Here is a 9,148-nt window from a genome sequence, read left to right as displayed (position 1 = left end):
GGTATTTTGGTCATTTTTAGGTTTCTAGATTATTTTGATCAATTTTTAGGCTTTGGGGGTTATTTTGGCCATTTTTAGGTTTCGAGAGTATTTTTGTCATTTTTTAGGTTTCGGGGGTATTTTGATTATTTTTTAGGTTTTGGGGTTATTTTGGTCATTTTTTAGGCTTTGGGGTTATTTTGGAAATTTTTTAGGTTTTAGAGGGATTTTGATAATTTTTAGGTTTCGGGGGTATTTTGGTCATTTTTTGGATTTTGGGGGTATTTTGGTAATTTTTAGGCTTCAGGGGTATTTTGGTCATTTTTTGGGTTTTAGGGTAATTTTTGGTAATTTTTAGGTTTTGAGGATATTTTGGTAATTTTTAGGTTCTCGGGGGTATTTTGGTCATTTTGTAGGTTTTGGGGGGTTATTTTAGTAATTTTTAGGTTTTGGGGGTATTTTAGTAATTTTTAGGCTTCGAGGGTATTTTAGTCATTTTTTTTGGGATTCAGGGGTATTTTGGTAATTTTTGGGTTTTGGGGGTATTTTGGTAATTTTTAGGTTTTGGGGGGTATTTTGATCATTTTTTAGGTTTTGAGGGATATTTTGGTCATTTTTTTAGGTTTTGGGGGTATTTTGGTTGTTTTGTAGGTTTTGAGATTATTTTGGTAATTTTTAAGTTTTGGGGGTATTTTGGTCATTTTTAAGGTTTATGGGGTATTTTGGTCATTTTTAAATTTAGGTGTTATTTTGGTCATTTTTTAGGTTGAGGAGGGTATTTTGGTAATTTTAGTGGTTTTGGGGCATTTTAGAGTTAGATGATTTGTAAAAATGATAGTGATCATAATTGGGTCTAATTAAACCCAATTAATAATGGGTGGGTTTAGGTCTCATTTAAGTGGTAGGTTTGGGTGGGAAAATGGGTTTGGGTTGATTTTATCACCCCTTATTCATTATTGATTTAAATTATAATTTCACTTGATTATTCCCCAAAACATTGTTTGATGGTTATGAAACTCAAAATCAATTCTAATATATTAGTGCTCTTCCATTAGTGGTTTATTTAACACTCATGTGTCAGGAAAGTGGGACTTTTTTTTTTTTGGTTGTTGTTGTTGTCGTCGTCTAGGGTAAGATTATAAATTTTATAATATATATAATATGTTTATCCATTGGACATTCACCTGAGGTGTCAATAACAAATTGTCACAACAAGTGAGATGTCAATAACTCATAGGTCAAAATAAAATAAAATAATAAAATATTAGAATAAACCTACCATAATTGAAAAAATATTGTGAAAATATTGTAATATTTTGTTATGTCACTTTCTCTTGCCTAGGCCATGGCATGTCTGTGGGCATGCTACCTAGGCCAAATTACCTCCTTTGGGCTACCAAGACCATAACATGCCTGTGGGCATGCTGCTAAGACGAAATAACCTCTTTTGGGCACTTTTTGTTAATTAAACTATAAAATAATTGCATAATTAGGCTGACCTAATAGGAGGGCAAGCGCCGCAAGTCAAGCGATTGAGACTCATTCCCTGTGCAAATTGTAATGGTACAGTTAATGGGCTATCCCTTGACCCAGGGAAAAAGATTGATAGGCCTTTGACATTTTCTTCTTTTAAAAGCATAAGGGAATGGAAAAGTTGCAATGTTTTCCAAGATGGAGAGGTGGATAAGGTTGAAGTCCTTCAAACTCATTCTATATCTTTTTATTGAATATAAATTTTGAAAATTTAACTATTAGATTGCATTTTATTTATAATCTTAACATATATGTTAAATTTTGATCAAATTAGATGTTATTTATTATTCGATTAATAAACTTATTTTTAATGTATAATTTTATACCACAAAAACTTGAAATTAAACATTTGATTGATGAATTAACTATTGATCGTTGATCTACTTGAAATTTTGCAAATATGAAGGATCAAATAAAAACATGCAATCCAACGGTTGGATTTTCAAAATTCACATCCAATAACAAGATATTGGATAAGTTTAGAGAGTTTCACACCAACCTAGTTTGGGAGAAATTATAAGATCCATGTGGTGGACAAATATGAAGGATCAAATAAAAACATGCAATCCAACGGTTGGATTTTCAAAATTCACATTCAATAACAAGATATTGGATAAGTTTAGAGAGTTTCACACCAACCTAGTTTGGGAGAAATTATAAGATCCATGTGGTGGACAAATATGAAGGATCAAATAAAAATATGCAATCCAACGGTTGGATTTTCAAAATTCACATCCAATAACAAGATATTGGATAAGTTTAGAGAGTTTCACACCAACCTAGTTTGGGAGAAATTATAAGATCCATGTGGTGGACAAGTGACGTGGTCTATCATTCCACTAAAAAATTTCCATTTGTTTAAAATTGTTAGTTAGAAAATTTTTTAAACAGAAATTAATTACTGATTCAGTAATTTTAAACAAGTGAAAGTTTTTTAGTGAAATGGTAGACAAGTGATGTGGTCCACCAGAGGACCCTATAATTTCTCAAATTGAGTAAATATCACGTGTGTCGTATTTGACTTTTTTTTTTTATAAAAAAAATGAAGATTTAAGCTTTTCCCAGTCCTTTCTCATCAATGGACCCTTGACGTATATGAAGGAGTGCAGTTTTTTTGCTAAACAAAAATGGGGGCCTTTATGGTTGTATTATGCCACCCGAGTTTGATTAGACCATGTGAGGGACAGGACCCACAGATCCCACCGAGGTACTCGCCAAGGCTTGAACCTATGTTCCCCTTAAATCCCTCACACAGCAGCCTACCAACAAGAGCCCGCTGGCAGTGGGAATCGAACATGGGCTGGTTAGGCGAAGCGAATGAACCTTACCAATTGAGCCAAGCCCTTGTTGGCATGAAGGAGTGCAGTTTGTTCCTTGAGCTATAGTGAGTTATAGACATAACTTGAAAAGGTCAAATGAGAGTGGATCTTTTCCCTTCTAAATTTTATGAATTGGATAAATTCCCTCCAATGTGTTAGTATTGAGAGTGGATCTTTTCCCTTCTAAATTTTATGAATTGGATAAATTCCCTCCAATGTGTTAGTATCTCATGACTTGATAGCTCATACCATTATAACTATTTGCACGTATTTTTTATTATTATTATTTTATCATATGACTATTTAGTAATCAGTCATCTAAATTGATCAATTGATTATAAAATATTTCATGATCAAAACAAATGTAGGAAAAAATGCTCAAATTTTATTTATTTATTTTTTTAAGAATCCAGATTCTCAATTACTAGTTCTACAATAATATTACCAAACGGAACCGGATATATTAGGGAAAAACGATAAGGTTTAGAGTTTAAACATAAAATCTATGAGATTGGGCCAAATGTATTTGGCGGCAAGTTCAAACTTCAATTTGGTGTCTACAGTTGTGAAATGAATTGGAACTTTTTAAAATTTTTTTAGAAGAAATGATTTGGAACTAGGATAGGGAGAACAATTTTAAAAGAAAAATGAAATTGCAAAATTTGAACCAATGGACCTGCCTAGGACAACAAAAAATGAAAACAATCAGTTTAAAAATGAAACACAAAAACAAAAGCACCCCAAGTTCTTGCTTTTTTGGCCTCCTGTTTCCTCGTGATCTATTGGTTCACATGTACCAATTTTATTTTTTACTTCCTGTGTGACAGCCTCTGATCCCTTTTAATTAATTGAAACATGTTACTGATCGTGTAACATTACCGTTTCATGCCATTTCAAGTATCATTCTTTTTTTTCTTTTTCTTTTTTAAAAGTTGTTAGCTTCTTTTTTTCATTAGCTTATTTAGATTGTTAAATAAATTGGATAAAAACACAGGTACATCAGCTTATAAGCTTAAACAAATACGCTTATGATTTTAATAGTTCAAAACTACGAAATTGACGGCCAGCAACAGTGATAAGATCTTACATTCTTTTATTTGCTAATTGTGCATTCTAATTTACATTGTCTTGCAAGATAAATTTTTTGACTGTTTATATGAAATGCATAATGCAGCAAACTTTTGGGAATTTTAAGTAAAGCTTTAGATGGATGAGCATCAAAACCATCACGTTATCACATTGCTTTACTTAATAAGCGTTTTAGAGGCCTTCAAAATTCCAGGTCCTTTTACTCAAGTAACTGCTTATAAATAACTTTAGACATGTAAGTCAGCTATGCCATGTTTCTCCAAACAATGTGTTTGCTTAGACCATAAGTTACAACTTCATATGGATTATAATTTATAAAGCATCATTTTGGCTAAATGAAATTTTATTTCAAACATGGTGGGATTGATTAGCTCCGATTCACCATGGCTTCTCTCTCTGAGCTTGTAAGCCTTTGTATTATGCTATAAAGTATAAGACAAGCATACAAGTGCATGAACTATCCTAGAACCATCAAAGATTTCTTGCTTGATAGAAGATAGGTTGAACTTCACAAACCAAAAATCATCAGTAAGAATGTGAGCCTCCTTTGTAAGAATTATTTTGGCTGTATTTGCTCCTTTAGAAGCTCTTTAATTCTCATAATTCTGTCTGTAATCACACAGCTCTGCCTCGCCCCCATTTTCTCTCTTTTTTCTTCAGCTGGTAAATTAAACATTGTCTAAAGGCATTGACAAACTTGACTCCCTGGATTTTCTTTTAAGCCGATGCACATTGAATGTTTATCTATCCATAGAATCACAAGTCTTTACATCCTGTAAAAACATATCACATTGTGCCTTTCAAATTCCCTGCCTCCCTGCCTCCCTCTTCCATTTCCCTTTTACTTGACTAAAAGATACATGCTAAAACAGAATGCTACATTTTTTATTCTGCAGATCAGCTCCACTACAGCATGAAGCATAATTCTGGAGCCAGTATTGAAGAACAATTACATAACTTCTACATATTGAACAAGCAAACATGCTACAAAGACATGATAAACATAAAAAAGGAAACATGCTAATTCTAAACTTCAGGAACCAGCTAGAGGACTGTATGATTCTTCTTCTAAGTCAGTGCATTTCTTTTTTGTTGGCACGGTTTCAAGTAGTTACTTCCTATCTGCATTGAGGGGCCTATATCATTTCAATACCCAATTGTTCACATCCAGTGAATCAAGCTACTGCAACTACGGGACACTTGTAACTCTGGCCTTGTCGCTGCCTGCTTACTGGGGTTTTTACAGATAGACCTGATGCACCAAAACAGAAATATTGGCTCCTCGACCTTTTATGACTAGAGCCTTGTTTGATCAAATTTATAGTTCCATTATCAAATAGTTTATTGGAGGAAGATGGTCCTGCCACATCATCTTCAATAAAAACGCCTTTTTTTATATCTAATGAATTAGATGAAGAAAGTGATGATTTTGAAAATGAACTTGAACGAGAACGGTGTGGGTTACCTGATTTAACAATAAGAATGCATGTGTTGGTTCCCTGCTTCTATCAGTTTCTTGATTTTCTTTTCTTTTGCTTCCACTAGTCTCTTTCCCATTTTAATGGGATTCATAAAGCCTAATGTTCACAAACCATGACAATCTCCACCGTAGCACATAGGTCAGTCCCAACACAACGCCATCATGGTTGGCTAGAGGTTCGGGTTGTAAGCCATGCTGCACTAGAATAGTTCGTCGAAGTGGACAAGAGGATGTGGCTTCCACCTATGAAGTTCAATTGCAATACCAAAACTCAGGTCCCAACTCCCAACAGAGCGATGCAATGAAGAATATATATAATAGTCTATATTAAACCCAATATCTTCCATGTATAATCCAGTAATGCCTTAAGCACACTCAATGTCCACACCTTATATTGTTGCATCCTTGCCTCACAAGAACTTGGGGATCCAACATCCAATGCACCCTATAGAAAATGTATCTTAAATTTGGGGGATAATGCCCACAATGTAAATTGAAATCTAATATAATACATCCTTTGCATTGCGACCAGAGAGGAACCATGAACCAACATCTAATGGACCCTATAGAAAATCTATCTTAATAGTTAATTACCACAACTAGATTTCACATAGTGACACCTCTCAAAGTAAAGAATCACCTGTCTAAAATGGGTCCAGCTCCACAACCCCCAGCCCCAAATCTATAAGCATACATAATGTTGTAAAACTAGAATATTGTGTTGGAGGTCCTATTAATGATCTGATTTAAGGCATGATTTATTTTCCAAAATAATCAAATCCCTCAAACTATTTTATTAGTTAGCCAAGGTTTTGAAACTATTTTAGTATCTAACAAATCGAGTACAGAAAACTCGATTTTGCTCTGTGAAATTGCACTTGGAAATCGAGTGTCTCACACTCAAGTTCCATACTCGAGTGTCTCACACTCGAATTCCAAGTCCAATTTCTCATAGCAAAATCGAGTTCTCTGCACTCGATTTGTTAGATACCAAAATAGTTTCAAAACCTTAGCTAACTAATAAAATAGTTTGGCTTTTATAGTTATTTTGGAAAAAAAAAACCGGTCCCAAAGCAGCAATGAACAACAAATCCCTACCGTGAGGGAAATTAAAAGGAACTAATGGTCAATTAAAAAAAAAAAAATGTACAAAGTGACTGTACAACCTAGTCCAATTATAATGATAAGCAAAAGATAATACCATGGTAGGGCTCGCCACAATGCTAGTGACAACATATCAAATCTTTTCTGCATCATTATACATGGTAAATCTAAAAAGTGAAGAAAGAAGTGTTCAAAGCTACAGAGAAATTTTAAATCATTTATGCTCTGTTCCAATCCCATTTGATCATTTCCACACATGCAAATCAATCACCCAAAAGAATCCCAGAAGATGAAAATGAATCAGACTTGACAAACAAACAGATTTAGTTCAGTTCTTGGCCTTAAGGGAGTTGTTTTCCTTGATCCTTGATCGGTTGTCCACTTGTCCAGATTAACAAAGCGTTTAAGATTTTCATAATGGAGGGTTTCAGTGTTCTTCCTCCTTAATTCACTCAGCGCTGGGCGTTTATTGATCAAATGCCATAGCCAATCAGGGTATTCAAAATCAGGAAGGATCTTGGGATCTGCCCCATCCTTGAGGATATTTGCACCAACTACTGTAGTAGACTTGACTTCTTTGCTTTGCTAAGAATTGATTCTTTTGGTGCATCACTGGCTGCACTCCCTTTAGAGCCCTTCTTTGCTTTACCACTAGAAAATGTTAGTCAGCTTACCACCCCCATTGCCTCCCTGGTAATGGCAATGCCTCTAATCGATCTGACATGGTTCATTGCCATAGATTTAACCTGTGTCATCAATGTTAATGAAAATAGGAAGGAATTTTTTCTCTACCGGAAAACTGGGATTTATACCCTAACACTATCAAATTTTACATGAATTTACTAGTTTCCAAGATCCTCTATCTCCTGCATGAAATGTACAGATTATATCCTTCTAAAGTTAATTTTCAAGAGATGCTAAGCACAGACCAGGAATGTTTACATTTTAGAGCACTTCATTCAACCATATGACAGACAGACAATATTTAACCAATAATTGTTTGAATGGTCCCATGTTTGGGCATACTGAGATACATACTATTGTTTTTTTGATAAGTAAGATACGTTCTAATGTAGAATTAACTATTTCTCTTTCTTTTAGACTTCAACTTTCATTTATTGACTACTTTGTGTATTTGCATTGTACATGAGATAGTTCCTTTTCCGTAATAAAATTCCATTACATATACCCCCAAAAAGAAAGAAAAAAAAAATCCACCATTCTGTTATTGGGTTATAGCTAAAAATTAAAATGCTAGTGCTCATTCAACAAAACTAAGCTTGTAGACTTACAAATGAAGCAAAAGCAAGTGAATCCCAACATCCAGAGTCAGAAATTTTTTTTTGGTAGTTAACATCAAATGCTTTGTTAAAACAAGAACACGAACAGATTGTCAGTAATTCTTAATTCCCATATATCTAGAATACTATCTCAAATCAATAATCACAATCATAAAATGGAACTGTACGTCACAAAGCTTCTCCTCTACTAATCTTTTGCAGCACCTAACTTTCGAAGTACTCAATCATGTTCAGCATTAAACCTCAATTCAACATTCCCAAACACATTCAAAATCAACTTTACGCTTTATATTGCTAAAGGATCATGAGCCAAACTAAAACCTCCTGGTAGTTCCTTGCATTTAAATCACCAAATAGCTTGAGTGTAATATGGCCAATTCAAGAAAATGTGGAATAAAAATAGCACCAATTCAGTTTCCTCATTCAACAACTTACCCAAAAAAAGAAGAAAAAGGATTACATAAAACCTAGAATGCTTATCTATTTCCTCCTCGTACTAGATAACAACAATAACAAAGTTTTAGTCCCAAAACATTTTGGGTTGGCTATGGATTCTCAATAGATTAATCAAATCAACCACTAGAGTTTTTTCTTTGCCATTCTATCCTATTGTATCCAAAATCATAAACTCTTTGTCACCTTGAAACATCCTTAATTAACATGTCCTTCTTTATTGTTATTCATAGCAAATGTCAATAGCAAAGTAAACAAAAACAAAAAAATTAGATTAAAAGGTTAGATAACTAGGAATTAAGCATGAGTTTAGTAAAATGAAATTATGAAACTTTTAGTAGCGAATGAATATCATCAGTACTTGTGATTGTGAAGTCCTCAAGAATCCTAGACTACGAAAATAACACTCTAAACGTTACCACAGCTTAAGCACACCGTTTTGATTTGCTGAGGAAAAAATAAGAATTTATAGGGCAAATAAAAATAATAATAATAATAATAGGGCAAATGGTTCGAGATTTTGAAGATTCGAACTCAATATGGTGGCTCCGCTTTTGATAAGAAGCTTTTGAGACCAAAATCCCCTTTTTCAACCTAAAAGAAAATCAAAACCCATTTTCAGCCAAGAGAACTTGCAGTCGTCGGAGTCCTCGACATAAGAAGAATTTGAGGGAGTATGGTTTGGAGGGTATGAGTTGACTTTTTTTGGACCTTTTGCATAAGCCTAAGCCATGTGTGTTGCAAAGTAGTGGCTTCTAGCTCTTGCTGTATGAGAATGAAACCTTGAGACAAATCATTTTTTGCCCCTGAGAACAAGCTGACTTCTTAGGCCAACTTTGGTTGCATACTACCACTTAGGGTAGCTTCCCAATGGGTTGAATTGGCTAGGA

At 34.1% G+C, this 9,148-nt stretch overlaps 1 pseudogene; it reads right to left on the bottom strand.

The window, feature by feature from the left end:
* Positions 1-6,832: 6,832 nt before the first annotated feature.
* On the bottom strand, positions 6,833-7,241 carry LOC126729102 (54S ribosomal protein L37, mitochondrial-like; annotated as a pseudogene).
* Positions 7,242-9,148: the final 1,907 nt, after the last annotated feature.

The sequence above is a fragment of the Quercus robur genome, chromosome 5 (assembly GCF_932294415.1).
Source record: "Quercus robur chromosome 5, dhQueRobu3.1, whole genome shotgun sequence".
Lineage (NCBI taxonomy): Eukaryota > Viridiplantae > Streptophyta > Magnoliopsida > Fagales > Fagaceae > Quercus > Quercus robur.
The sequence above is the reverse complement of the archived record's forward strand: the minus strand, read 5'-3'. Positions and strand labels throughout refer to the sequence as shown.